Genomic DNA, 14746 nt, shown 5'->3' with positions numbered 1-14746 from the left:
TGTGAAATAGCAAAATCCACTTGCAAACAATTGTGAAAGTGGATTGAAAGTGCATTATTCTGCATGTGCAAAAGTGTCCAATAAATGTGCCAGCTGGAAACTGGAAATTTGAGGTGGCTAACTTCAGATGGTTAATGAGGACTAATGGGTGGCCTCCACTGAAAGCCTGGTGGGATATCTCTGTGTTACAGACCTTGTGGAACCAGGCAAGGGCTCACAGGATGCTGGTGTCAATCAACAGAGAGTTCCACAGGGCTGAAAAAGCATAATCCTAAAAATGCTTTTCTGGGAATAAACCCAACTGAGTAAACATCTGAATGGCTGATTTGAATAATTATCTGCACACAAGGAAGAGTTGATGGTTCTGGCATGGAGGGGGCAGAGAATGATGCAGATATCAACTTCAAAGCGTCCCAAGGTTTAATTCCCCATAGCTACTTCAATCAATTTACCTGGTTTTTTAGAGCCCTGGAACTTCTCAGAACCTGTTAGGGTGGAGAAGATCTCATTCGGAGGCAGGAAGCCTTCCTTAAGAAACCTCTCCTGAAGCTTTTTCAGATGGTGGGCCATCTTCTTCTCAATGATGACTTGTTTCTGCAAGATTTCAGAGCACAGCCTCAGCACCATTTCTGAATTGTGGGGCATAACTGCCAATTCTGAAGAACTGGGTGCAGTCGGGGGGTGGCTGGTTCCAAAGAGTACTGAATTTTGACTCTTGCCAGGGACTCAATGGTTGGCAAAGGCCACTGCTATTTTCATTTGGCATGGAGCGCCAGAAAAATTAGGGACAGTGGGTCAGCATTCTTGGTTTCTACTCCAGGCTAAAACTTTTCCAGGTTAAAATAGCCAACTAAGTATGTCTTCCTAAGTTCCCCCATCCCAAATTCTGTGACCATATTTGGGTGCACTTCATAGCCCAATTAGATTAATGCCAGTGAGTAGGGGATGAAGACTTCTCTCGCCATTTGGGATTCAGGTTTTTTTAAGCACAAAAATCATTATTCCAGCCACAACTCATGAAGAATAAGGCCTGCCAAGTTCATTTGGCGGTAGAGTAGAAGATCTTCTTTGCTTGCAGTCCCAAATTCACTCCCAGATTTCAGATGTTAGGAAAGGCCTGTCTCTGCCAATGACCCTACAGAGACACTGGCAGACAAACCAGGGCAGTTCTGAGATGGGTGGACCAATTATGTGACTCAAGCAATGTTATGCATTCACATGAAAGGAGTTTGTAAGCCCCTTTGAGTCTCCTTACAGGAAAGAAAGGGGGATATAAATCCAACTTCTCTTCTCTTCATCATTGTATCTTGTGGCAGTGAGTTGCACGAGTGCCTGAAGAAGCACATGCAGAGGTGGGATCCAGCAGGTTCTCACAGGTTCCCAAGAGTAGGTTACTAATTATTTATGCGTGCCGAGAGGGGATTACTTATTGGTGATTTTGCCACGTGATTTTTGCCTTAGTTACGCCCCTCCTCTCAGCAGTAGCGCTCAGAACTTGAAGCATCTAGCAGGAGGTGCACAGGCGTGCATGGCAGCCTGCGCCTGCATGCATTCATTTCCCGCCCAAGGACTGGCACAGCGGCTGTGTCCTTGCCACAGTCCCACCCAGGAATGCCCTGCCCCCGGAATGCCCGGCCATGCCCCTGTCGTGCCCCGCCCAGTCCCACTGGCGCTATGCCACAGTTTGAATCCCATCACCATGGGAACCTGTTACAAAAAATTTTGGATCCCACCACTGAGCACATGGCAAACATGAAGTTGCTGTCTTGTGCTGAGATGACGCCACCCTCCTTATCTTGGGTATCCTCCCGTGATTTTGCTCACCCTTTTCAGCTTCTCTTCCTTGCTTTTCCGCCACTGCTCTTCCATCCTCGCTTCTCGTTTCACATCATTACCGATTTTCATCAGGAGCATCATTTCTTTTTTTCTCCATTCCTACAGCGGAAAGGTTGAACAAGCGACGGTGAACCAGCTGTCATTCATTTCATTTCATGTATTCGATTTATACCCCACCCTCCCCCGAAGGGCTCAGGGCGGCTTAACAGACAAATCAAACAGCAAACAGCATCGATCACAACATATCAAAAGTAAACAACATTTCAAGACACAATAGCAAAATTAGCAATAACATCTTAACAAGAAGAAGCGGTATAGGAAACATCTCAAGCCTGACAATTTGCTAAACCAATAACAGCAGCACTAAGAACAAATCCACACCTATCCATTCTAAATCCATACAATAGCAATAAATCAACAATCCATTAACACAGCATAAACATATCAAAATGGGCAATATCTCCACCGGGCTTTTGGAGAAACCGGCCGCTGAGTGTGCCCCCTCCCCTATATCATCGGGACCCGTTACTGGGATATATGGGTCCTTAATACTATCGGGACCCGCTACCTCTCCCTCCCCCTCCTAGGAGGATTAGGTTTTAGGTGGGAGGCCATCTTAGGACACAACCGTTGTTTTATTATATTTTTGGAAGTGTTATTATGATGTTTTTATCTGTGGTTTTATGTTGTACACCGCCCAGAGCCCTTCGGGGATGGGGCGGTATATTAAATTAAATAAATAATAATAATAAAAATAATAATATCAAAACATTAATAATAAATCAGTATCAATACATTTATCTCAGCCATGTGCTTTCAAGGGACTCTAAAACATTACAGGCTGTGGACAGTGAGGAAATCTGTAAAGGTTTTATTGACTGTGAACCCTTTTTGGGCCTTCTTCTTTGAGTGGGGACTTGGGTGCAGAAAACGACGAGATAGCTTTTAAGGATAACTCTTCATCAGAGTGCTAATTTAGAAAAAGAAGTGTATGCAAATCAATCAATATTAGATTCTGGGTCGGGGCGCAATCATGCCTCTGTGACAGCCGCATCAAACTTGCGTAACATACCCTATGTGAGACTTCTTTTGAATAAGGCCAGGATTTTATATAACATTCAAAGTTCCTCACATAATCATCTTGTATGGAAAATCAGCAGTAGCCGCATGATTAAATTACAGAAAGGAGAGGCTGAGGCTGAAAGAAAATGACTTCCCTAAAAGACTGTGAATTTCCCAGGTCGCAATTCATTCTCTCCGCTGTTATGGGTACTCCAATGGGTCTGGAAAACTGTTCAGCTGACCCACAGTGCAGCTCCCAGGTTGCTGGTGGGGGGCTGGCTACCACAAACTTCCTTCTCCAACTTCGTAATATCTTAATTGGTTGCCAGTTTCTTGCTGAGGCAATGCAAAGAGCTGACTTTAATGAATGAGCTCTTTGTTAATGGTGTTGATTAATTTCTGTCCTTCCTTTCGAAGGTTCGCTGCTTTTATCAACTGCTCCATTAAACTGAGCTTTATTGACTGCTCCGCCGAGCTGTTTTACATTGTTTTAATGCTGCTGTGTTAATAGTATGCTGATTTTAGTGACATTTGTCCTGGTTTATTGATACTGATTTGTGCCTCAATGCAGATGACTTTATATTTTCCCATTCAATTAATTCCCCATTTCTGTGAGCATTATAACAAGCACTAGGGATTCTGCATGATTGACCACCTCACGGGATTTTTTTCCCGCCAATACACAGTTTCCTGCCTGCCCCATTGCACTGGGACTCCCAGTAAAAAATTAAAAAGATAGAGGGGGACAGAATCTGATTACAAACCCACCAGAGTCGGGACTGACAGGTAAACTGACAGGTATAAGATTGTTTTCTTTTAAAAAGTGAACGAGAACCAAGTTTCTCCTGAGGTAAATATTAACATATAATCAGGTGTTGTGGGATGTGAGATTTCAAAAAGTACATGCTCTCAGCCAGCTTTATAACATGTAAATACAGCATTCTGGTGAAGCTTAGGTTCACCCTAGACACAGCAAAATTTGCTTTCTAAAAAAAACCTCCGTTTACACAGATAGGGGGACTTCACCAAAGGTCTGATATCTCCTCAACTCACACTCCAGTTAGTCACCCTAACTAACCCCTTTCCCTCAAATCCTAACTTCTGACTGAATCCCCCCCCCCCAATCAGATCCCAGATGTACCCCACCGCACAGCTCCTATTGGCTGCTTCAGAGCACTGTTCTCATTGGTGCCTGTGTCTCAGGGATACTTTTCTGTGATCTACCTGGAAGTTCCTCACTCCCCCCTGCCCAGAATGGGTGTTGTCCTCCTCAGCCTCACCTCTTCCATTTTCTTGCGGAGGAGAAACTGCTTCCTTTTCTCCAATCCTTGCTTCTTTTTGTCATCCTGAGCCACAACGAGGCGCCGGTTCTCCTCAGCGAGCTGCTCAAGTTTTGCCAGTTCCTCGTTAATCAGCTCCAAGTATCTGTTTTCAAAACAATAAGCAGGGGAAAATGTGAGCATCTCTCAGCTGTGTCCCAGGTCTTCCATGTTTCAGAACGGGGCATTAATATAATGGGAGCTTACAAAGCATCCCAGACTACTGTTTCACTGGACATCTATAGTTTAAGTCTAGACACCCTGTGCCATTGTGTACACATTTTACCTGGGCAGGGTTTTGGATATGTATTCATGCCCAGATGAATGATGAAAACAAAAAGTACAGCGCCATTTTGTGGCCACCACCACCCCACCAGTTTCAAGGGTGGGGGTTACCTTCTGCAGGCAAGCAAATGGCACGCCTGAAGAAAAAAAGCAAAGGAGAGGAATTTCTTCTAGGAAGGAAGCTTTTGGGCAAGAGACGTTTGAGTTATGCTTTCCAAGTTGATGGAAGCAATCCCTGTAGGACCCTGGGAAGAAAAGGAGGAGAAAGGCTAAGAGGCCATGTATGTATGGTCCACACCGGTTCCTCATAACATTCTCTTGCTCCTCTATGGATGGTCTTTCTTCCTTCAAAAGCCAGTCTCGGTATTTGGAGGTGTCGGCAGCTTCGGGAAGAAGCGGAGTCTCTTGGAGCTTTGTGATTTGTTTTTCAATCATTTTCTAAAAGGAACAGGAAAATAAGAGATGTCAGGGATTGACTTAATAAGTTATCCCAGTACGACTCAAACGTGTCAAATGTCTCCTGCGTTGTGACCCTCAGTTATAGCGACACTTATAACGCTGTTATGTTCCTACTCTGTGGTAAATTATGTTACCTTGAAGAAATGTACTTTCTTTGACATTGTTCTTGAAGCAGTTTGAAAAACGGCCTGACAAGCCACAAAGAGGCTGCCATTTTTCAACTTGAATCATCCGCAGTTCTCCATTTGGAAACTACTGAAAAGAGGGATTTATGCAGCCAGCGTTCTGCTGGGTTACACATGAGAATTTGCCAGTGGTTTAAGGTCTTAGCTGAGGGATTCTGCTCCTGCAGGCAACCCTGAGGTACTGTAAAGGTGTGGGCCAAAATGGGAATAATGAAGAAGAGGGGGGGAAAACTTGGGGGCATCCAGATGATAAATTTCTCCCCGTTATAAACAGCCATTCCCTTTCCAATGAGAATCAGAGGAACTGGGAGGAGAAAACAGGGATTCTGAAAATCCCAGGAATCTGAACATGGCACACTTCCTAGCATCCTCTGTAGAACACTGAGGTGGTTCAACTCTGTAGAACACTGAGGTGGTTCATACATTCAGCAGATGGCTTCCCAACACTTTCCTACCTATTTCTTGTTGCAGGGCTTACCTGTTCTTGTATATAATGCTTCTCAAACTCCAGCTTGAGGGAAGTCAGGTATTGTCGGTAGTCATTGAATTCCTTCAGGGAGCACACAACCTAGGTGACAAATGGGAGAACCCCCCATTCCTTCAGGGAGTGCACAACCTAGGTGACAAATGGGAGAGCCCCCCTTTCCTTCAGGGAATGCACAACCTCGGTGACAAATGGCAGATCCCGGGCCTGCCTTGGGCACCTGCAGCTTCCTTCTTGGGGTCTATGCCAAGAAGGTTCACTAAAGCATGATCCCACCACAGCTTTTAGACCAGAAGTGGGTAGCATAGTTGTATATGTGCAAGTGGGTGAGTAAACATTCCTCTGCACTTGTATTCTACGAATTTGGTTGCAAAGCTGTTAAAGAGTCAAGGGGAAACAACGTGGACTCTGACACAAATTCTTCCAGACTTATGGGGAAGAGGGGAAAGAGAGAGACAGGTGCTTGTGCCTCCCTTTCTTCTAAGAATCAAAAAATCCCAATCCCACACCATTAACCACCCTTTTGCCAGCCACTCCGCGTTCTGCCTACTTTGTTTTTGTCAGTGACAAGGCCACTCTTTTTCAGTCTCTGCAGATTGTCTTTCCTCTTGTAAAAAGCACGCAAGTGTGGATCGTGGAGACTGTTGTATTTCGGTGCCATGAGTTTACAATATGGATCGTTCAGGTCAAAAGTAGGAGAGGATTGATACAGCTGGATGGGAGAGAAGCATGAAAGGAACATGGAGAGTGTTCCTCTTAATTAGAGGAGAACCTACGGCTGGCTTCAGAGTGTTAACTCTCAGAAGTATGGGCATGTCATTGCTTGAGAATTGCACAGTAATTGCGTAATGCATAGCAGCTAATTGCTTGTTACCCGCAAACACTTAATAAGCCCCAAGTTGCTCCAAGATGGGGGAATTTAGAATCGAGAAGTACCAGAAGAGGGATGGCCCACGCATTGGCTTCTGTCTACAACACGCACTGTTCTCTTCTGACAGCCAGTGTGATGTCGTGGTTAAGAGCAGGTGGATTCTAATCTGGAGAACTGGGTTTGATTCCCCACTCTTCCACCTGAGTGGCAGAGGCTTATCTGGTGAACCAGATGTGTTTCCACACTCCTACATTCCTGCTGGGTGACCTTGGACTACAGTTCTTCAGAACTCTCTCAGCCCCACCTGCCTCACAAGGTGTCTGTTGTGGGGAGAGGAAGGGAAAGGAGCTTGTGAGCCACCTTGAGTCTCCTTACAGGAGAGAAAGGTGGGGTATAAATCCAAACTCATCTTCTTCTACAAACTATCCACCCACTCAGCTTTTTGACTTATTGTTAAGGACAGGTCATATACAGTCATAGGTTCATGTCATTTAATATCTGCCATAGCCTGTCCTTTTGTGCTTCTCGATGTTTGCTCCTTTTGGTGGAGGCTGTCCTTGTTCCTTTTTAAACTTGGACTTGTTAGCTCAGGAGAGTCCAACTGTGGCGCTTCAGATGTTCATGGACTACAATTCCCATCAGCCCCTCCTGGCATGCCAGCAGGAGCTGATGGGAATTGTAGTCCATGAACATCTGAAGCGCCACAGTTGGACACCTCTGTGTTAGCTGCTCTGTAGGTCCCATTACAAGGAAAGACAGGTTGCAAATACTTTAAAATATTGCTTTTTTTCTCCTTTGTGCATTAGTGTGCCTTCCATATAGCTAACCCCCTAGAGCAGGGGTAGGGAACCTGCGACTCGAGAGCCGCATGCGGCTCTTCTGCCCTTGCACTGCGGCTCCACAAGCCGAGCCGCCGGCTTCATCCTTGCCCGCCCTGCAGGCAGCAGGGCATGCGCACCAATTGCCCGCAGCCGGCTGGGCCGCGCCGTGGGCTTCCCCTCTCACCCGCCCAGTTGGTGCGGGGCGGGCACTTTCCCGGCGGCCAGCAAGGCCGAGCCGCTGGCCCCATCCTTGCCCGCCCTGCAGGCAGCAGGGCGGGTGCATCCATGCACTTCTCAGAATGAGTGGAGTAAAAGGTAAAAAAGCCCAATATATACAGTGTTATCTTTATTTTAAATGTCAAAAATTATTTGCGGCTCCAAGTGTTTTCTTTTCCCGTGGAAAACGGGTCCAAATGGCTCTTTGAGTGTTAAAGGTTCCCTACCCCTGCCCTAGAGTCCTTTCCTCCAACCCTGAATTATCTTGAGCCTGCAGGATCAAAACGTGATGTCGACAGTGTCGAGGGATGGTCTTGGTTCATATTCATGGTTTACCTTTTCTCCTACTTTTGTAGTATAGAACAACGTGTTGGAGCCTGGCAAGAAAGCAGTCTTGCTGAACAGAGGCATGTCCAGAAGCTGGTTGGGTCCCACAGCTGGCATTTGCTTCCCGGGCCCCAGCTAGGAGGGAAGGAACACACATTACAACTTCTGGCAGACTTTGGGTTTCCTGCTGTGAACAAATACATAGCCCTGCAGGGAAGGCCTGTGGCTCAGTGATAGAGCCTAGGCCTGTCAGCCTCCAGACCTGGAGATCGACTAGAACACAGGTGTCAAACTCACGGCCCTTCAGATGTTATGGACTACAGTTCCCATCATCCCCTGCCAGCATCATGCTGGCAGGGGATGATGGGAACAGTAGTCCATAACATCTGGAGGGCCGCGAGTTTGACACCTATGGACTAGAACATAGGTGTCAAACTCACGGCCCTCCAGATGTTATGGACTATGTTATGGACTATAGTCCATAACATCTGGAGGGCCATGAGTTTGACACCTGTGGACTAGAATGACAACACATCTGTTGTCCTAGAGAAAATAGCAGCTTTATATGGTGGACTCGACGGCATTATACCCTGCTGAAGTCTCTCTCCCCAAATATTGCCCTCCCCAGGCTGAACGCCTGCAAATCTCTAGGAATTTCCCGGCCTGGAATTGACGGCCCTAGGTCTGCATGCTCAGGGTTCTAGATCCAGTCCTTGGCATTTTGCTTTAAGGGATCACAGGTGGAAGGGAAAGACCTTTCTGAGATCCTGGAGACTTGATCCCAGCCAGCATGATGTGCCATAGCGCTCACGTGAGGCAGTGGATGTGTTCATTGTTCTCTTTAGTAGGAGTGTTTTCTGGGATCATTCCTCCCTCTTGTACCATCATAAATAAGGGGGAGAGGGGTAAGTGTTTGCACATTTATTTAACTAGGATTATAGCTTGTCCCATCTCAAAGTCTTTAGATAGGTGGTCATGTGAGTTTGAGGCCTCTGGAAACATTATGTGGTACCAAAGGGGGCTGCAGCAGTTTAACAGTGAATAAATATTTCCTTTTCATAAATGGGCTCTATCTAGACATTACCCTAAATGCATTAGGCTGAATTTCTGCAGTGATCCTCTATGCATGTATGCCTGAATATCTGAAGAGGGTTTACACATAATTCTAAGGGGGGGGCATCATCTACTGTTCCAGCAGCATAATGGGAAGACTGAGCTGTTTCTCTGCCTGGTGTTCATCCTCTCCTCTCCGCCCCGTAAAGATTTGTCTTGTTCACCCTTGAACTGTTGTTTTGTCTCATGGACAGGATCCGAGACACGCTTTCTATTGCAATTTCTTTCCTCCACCACCACCCTCTTTCGTTTATTCTCCAGGACTCACTTGCACAACACCCTCCTCCGGCTCCATCGCTTCGAGCGCTATCCGAGCGCCTTCGGTCAGGTAGTGGCCCATGGCTGCTTTGGGTACTCCTCTGTCAGGGTACGCCATCTCTGCCTCTGCAAGGAGCTCTGTTTGAGCCGCTGTCCTCAGAGGTCCTAGCTTCCAACTGCCACATCACCACGCTCCTTCTAGAACCTGCCAAGAAATTGTGACCTAACCTCTCGGTTCTGACAAGGTGATGTCATTTGCTCTTCTGCCATGTAGGTGTTCAGGAAGGGAAGGGCTTCCAGATTGCTCCATTTCTGTTCATCTTCATTTTTATAATATAATTTATTATGATGTTTTACAAATGTTGGAAACTGCCCTGAGCCTGGAAAGGGAAGGGCAGTATATTAACTATTTATTGAAGGTTACTGCTGCTATAGTTTTAAGGTTTTGTATTATTTTTAACTGGGATTATTCGATTTGTTTTATTGTGTTTGTTGCTGTTTTGTTGTACACTGCCCTGAGCCATAATAATAATAATAATAATAATAATAATAATAATAATAATAATAATAATAATAATAATAATAATAATAATAATAATAATAATAAAAAAAATAAAAATAAACTGCAAAAGGCCACCCTACTCGGCTCTGCACGCATTATTCGTCGATTCATCACACAGTTCTAGATGCTTGGGAAGTGTCCGACGTGTGATGTAATACAAAATCCAGCATATTGATCTTGTTTGCTGTCTATAACTGTTTTTGTATCAATATGGTGATGATGATGATGATGATGATGATGATGATGATGATGATGATGATGATGATGATGATGATGATGATATAAACTGGATATTTATTTTATTCAACTCGATATCCCACCCTTTCCAGTCAAATGAATGACTGCATGAATGAATGAGTTTGGCTGTGGACCTTTATTCACTGGCTGCCCACTTGTGAGGGACAGTCAGTTCTTAGGTAGCATACAGACCAAATATATAAAGACATAATTTAATATTCAACTAACTAAAAGAATAACATATTGGAACACACATAAATCAATATATACTAACCATCAAAGTCAGCTTACAGAAACAAAATAGTCAACACTTTGGGTAAACAGGAAAATCTTGGCCTGACACCTGGAAATAAAAAGTTCAGAACAGTTGAAGAGAGAGTGTCACTCATGGGGACAACCATAGAAAAATGCCCTTTCTTGTGTGGCTACCCACTCCTCTTCTGAAACTAGGAGCACCTGAAGCTAGTATGGCATGGTGGTTGAAAGCAGCAGTCTATAATCTGAAAAACCAGGTTTGATACACCCTATTCCACATGGAGCCTGTTAGGTGACCTTGGGCTAGTCACAGTTCTATCAGAACTCTCTTGGTCCCACCTACCTCACAAGCTGTCTGTTGTGGGGAGAGCAAGGGAAGGAGTTTATAAGCCACACTGAGACTCCTTAAAGACAGTGGTGTAGTGCCCACAGGGCGGGGATGTGACGGGGGCATGGCCGGGGCGTTCTGGGCAGAGGTGGGATCCAGCAGGTTCTCACAAGTTCCCGAGAGTAGCTTACTAATTATTTGTGTGTGCCGAGAGAGGGTTACTAATTGGTGATTTTGCCACGTGATTTTTGCCTTAGTTACGCCCCTCCTCCGCTCCTCAGCAGTAGCGCGCAGAACTTGAAGCAGTCTAGCAGGAGGTGCACTGGCGTGCGTGGCTGCCTGCGCCTGCGTGCATTCGTTTCCCGCCCAAGGACCGGTGCAGCGTCTGCGTCCTTGCCACAGCCCCGCCCAGGAATGCCCCACCCCAAAATGCCCAGCCACGCCCCATCGTGCCCCACCCAGCCCCATTGGCGCTATGCCACAGTTTGAATCCCACCACCATGGGAACCTGTTACTAAAATTTTTGGATCCCACCACTGGTTCTGGGGTGGGCCAGGTGGCACCGTTGCAGGGGCACAGGGCGCGCGCGCTCCCCAGGCGCAGTTCCCCCTCGCTCCGCCCCTGCTTAGAATTTGAGGAAAGTGGGATATAAAACCGCATCTTCTTGAAGAAGGCCTCTGTAGAATATCTCACTTTCTTGGACAGTTACAGTGGAGTATCTCATTTGTGATCCATACATGTGTCTGACAACCAAGTCTCCTTCACTGTTCACCTCTTCTGAGCAAGAAACACCGCATAGAATGATTCTGGATTGAGGAGGCATCGAGAGTTGTTTCTAACTAGACAACATTCACATCCCTCCAAAGACATTCCAAACTACAAGAAAGCAAAAGTGTGCAATTGCTGGCCTTGAACACAGGGGTGGATCTCATAGACTGGTGACCATGCACAAGAATTTCATGGCTCCAGGTGTCCTCAGTTAACCCTGAGAGATGCTCTAAAAATAGTTGATAAAAGAAGAGAGAGAACTGAGAAAGTAAAAGTGTCCCTTCCTTCCACTAGCAGAGGTTTTTGTCTCAGTTCCCTTTATCAATGTATCATTGTGCCTTACGTGCTGCCATCGCCTACACCACAGTAATATGTCGCCTCATCTTCTGGTTGCACCCCCATGATGGTCAAAATGCGATCGCTGCCCGATCTGGAACCAGAGAATCGATCTGGGATCCCACCGCGTCTGCTGCTGTCAGCGTACAGCAGAGGCTGAGGCGCCTGCCCCTGTCTCTGTTGATACCACTCCACAGCAAAGCTGGTGTGTCTACTGTTCAGCCTGGCTGAAAGCCTCACTGTCTTTCCAAGAGCCGCAGACTCCGAGGGTGGCTGGGTCAGTGGAGGCTGAGAGAAAACACCTGCAAATAGAAAGCTATGTGTTAGTAACAGGGGTGAGTTTTCATCTTAAAGCTGTAGAAAGAAACTCTTCTCTACACACCTGAGCAGTGAAACAGGAGTAGGAGCAAAATGGCCCACAGCATGCTGGCAAACATGAAGAGCACCTGGGCTCCCTGCAGAAATGTGGCTTCTGTCAGCAATTTCTCCACCTCTCTTAAGTTGATCCAGGACTGGAGTTCCAACCTGTATGCAAATTCATTGCTTGCTTATTGGGGACAAAAGCTGTTTGAAAACCCTCCCCTTTTTCTCCAGAAGAAGAAAACGATCAGGAGGAGTGGATTTCTTCCCATTCAACAATCACACAGTCATAATTTAATAATCAAAGAAATCAAAGAACACACTAGAATAGATATAAAATCAATATACAGTACCCATCAAAGCAGAGGTGTAGCTCCAGGGGGGGAGCGCGACGCACAGGGCGCGTGCCCTTGTGGGGGTGTGGCGAGGACATTCCAGGGCATGGCGCGGGCGTTCCGGGGCATGGCGGGGGTGGGATGGGGGCATTCTGGGGTGGGGCAGGGCGGTGCAGGGCAGAGCGGAGGATGCGCCGGTGCACCAGGCGCTTTTCCCCAGTGGTGGGATCCAAAAATTTTAGTAACAGATTCCCATGGTGGTGGGATTCAAACTGTAGCGTAGCGCCAATAGGGCGTGGCGGGGCACGACGGGGGCGTGGCCGGGCATTTCAGGGGCGGGGCATTCCTGGGCGGGGCTGTGGCAAGGACGCAGCCGCTGCGCCGGTCCTTGGCGGGAAACGAATGCACGCAGGCGCAGACTGCCATGCACGCTGGTGCACCTCCTGCTAGACTGCTTCAAGTTCTGCGTGCTACTGCTGAGAGGAGGGGCGTAACTATGGCAAAAATCACGTGGCAAAATCACCAATTAGTAACCCCCTCTCAGCACACACAAATAATTAGTAACCTACTGTCGGGAACCTGTGAGAACCTGCTGGATCCCACCTCTGCTTTTCCCCCTTGCTACAACTCTGCATGAAAGGCAGCTCACAGAATTAGCAAAATGAAAGCATTGGCCGTGCAGCTAGTAGGGAGAGATCAGGTAACTGCAGAAAGGACGCTGTCCTCACAAGAGGCCACCAAAAAGGGGTCCTTTCTTGTGTAGCCAAGTTTGTTGCTTCTAACTCTACAGGGACCTGAAGAAGGCCTCTGCAGACACATACAGGGGCAGACCCAAATGTGTCTCTGAGAACCAAGCCCCCTTCTCTATGCTTCCTATATCCTGCCCTGTTCTGATCCAGGAATGCCTGTTGTGGGGCAGGGGAAGGGAAGGCATTTGTAAGCAGCTTTGAGACTTCTTTCACTTGAAAAAAGTGGGTTATATATCCAAACTCTTCTTCTAACCAAGTAAGCACCCCTGCAGAAGCATGTCAAAGGTCACAAAAGCAGAAGGGGGCCATTGCTGGGCTTCAGCGCAAGACTGGTGCTTACAGACAGAGGTCCATCTTCAAGCTCTTTGCCTCCACGTGACTGCAATCCTCAAAAGAAGTGCTCAAGTGTACATCCCACTGGACTAGATGGGATTTGCTTCTGAGAAAAGGTGTGTATGTTTGCAGTAAAATTGTTCTCCATTAACCCTGAGAGGTGCTCTGAAAATGGTTCACAAAACAGGGGAGAGGACCGAGAAACCAAGAGAGTTCCTTTTTTCTTTCACAGAGGTTTTTGTCTCAGTTCCCCTCCTGAATGTATCACTGTGGGTACACATAGGTACCAGCACTTGTACTGCCATGATCTGCACCACAGATATATGTCGCCTCATCTTCTGGCTGTACCCCCGTGATGGTCAAAATGCGATCGCTGCCTGATCTGGACCCAGAGAATCGATCTGGGATCCCACTCTGTCTGTTGCTGTCCCTGTACAGTAGAAGCCGAGGCGCCTGCCCCTCTTTCTGTTGGTACCAGGCCACAACATAGTTCTCATATCCACTGCTCAGTCTGGCTGAAAGTCTCACTGTCTTTCCAGGAGCCACAGACTCTGAGGGTGGCTGGGTCAGTGTCGGCTGAGAGAAAACACCTGGAAATATAAAGCTATGTGTTAGTATCAGGGTTGAGTTTTCATCTTAAAGCTGTAGAAAGAAACTCTTCTCTACACACCTGAGCAGTGAGAGAGAAGTGGAAGGAAAATGGCCCACAGCATGCTGGCAACCGTGAAGAGCACCTGGGCTCCCTGCAGAAATGTGGCTTCAGTCAGCAATTTCTCATTCTCTCTTAAGTTCATTCAGGACTGGAGACCCACCCTGTATGCAAATTCATTGTTTGCTTATTGGGGAACAAAGTTGCTGGAAGACCCTCCCCTTTTAACTCAGAAGAAAGAAAACTATAAAAAAGGACTGGATTTCTTCCCATCCAATAATATTGCACACCATTTCCTTCATCTCATTCAAAGAAAAGAATTAAACGTATCCCCTCTCAGCACTACTATGGGGTTGGTAATATGTTGAAGAGGTTTCAAATACTTTAACACTTTACCACCCACTGCAAGTTGCAAGCATGTATACAGAGACTGGCTTCATCCCCTTCTTCCAGTATTAATTGGAGGAATGTATTTGCACTTATTTATAAGACTATTCTGCCCTACCTCACAAGGCTGTTGTGAAGCTAAAATACCAGTTAGATTAAACAAGACATTATAAGGAATGATACAGGGAGTCATGCCCTAGTACAGTGGTGG

The 14746-nt window shown here is 46.6% G+C and overlaps 1 protein-coding gene across 4 annotated transcripts in view; it reads right to left on the bottom strand.

The window, feature by feature from the left end:
• The window catches only part of LOC125442851 (immunoglobulin lambda-1 light chain-like), a 420716-nt gene that overhangs the window by 290222 nt on the left and 115748 nt on the right, over positions 1–14746 (bottom strand). The window lies entirely within an intron of this gene.

Source organism: Sphaerodactylus townsendi, linkage group LG13, assembly GCF_021028975.2.
Source record: "Sphaerodactylus townsendi isolate TG3544 linkage group LG13, MPM_Stown_v2.3, whole genome shotgun sequence".
NCBI classification, from domain to species: Eukaryota; Metazoa; Chordata; class Lepidosauria; order Squamata; family Sphaerodactylidae; genus Sphaerodactylus; species Sphaerodactylus townsendi.
Note: the sequence above shows the minus strand (reverse complement) of the source record. Positions and strands in the feature narration are given on the sequence as shown.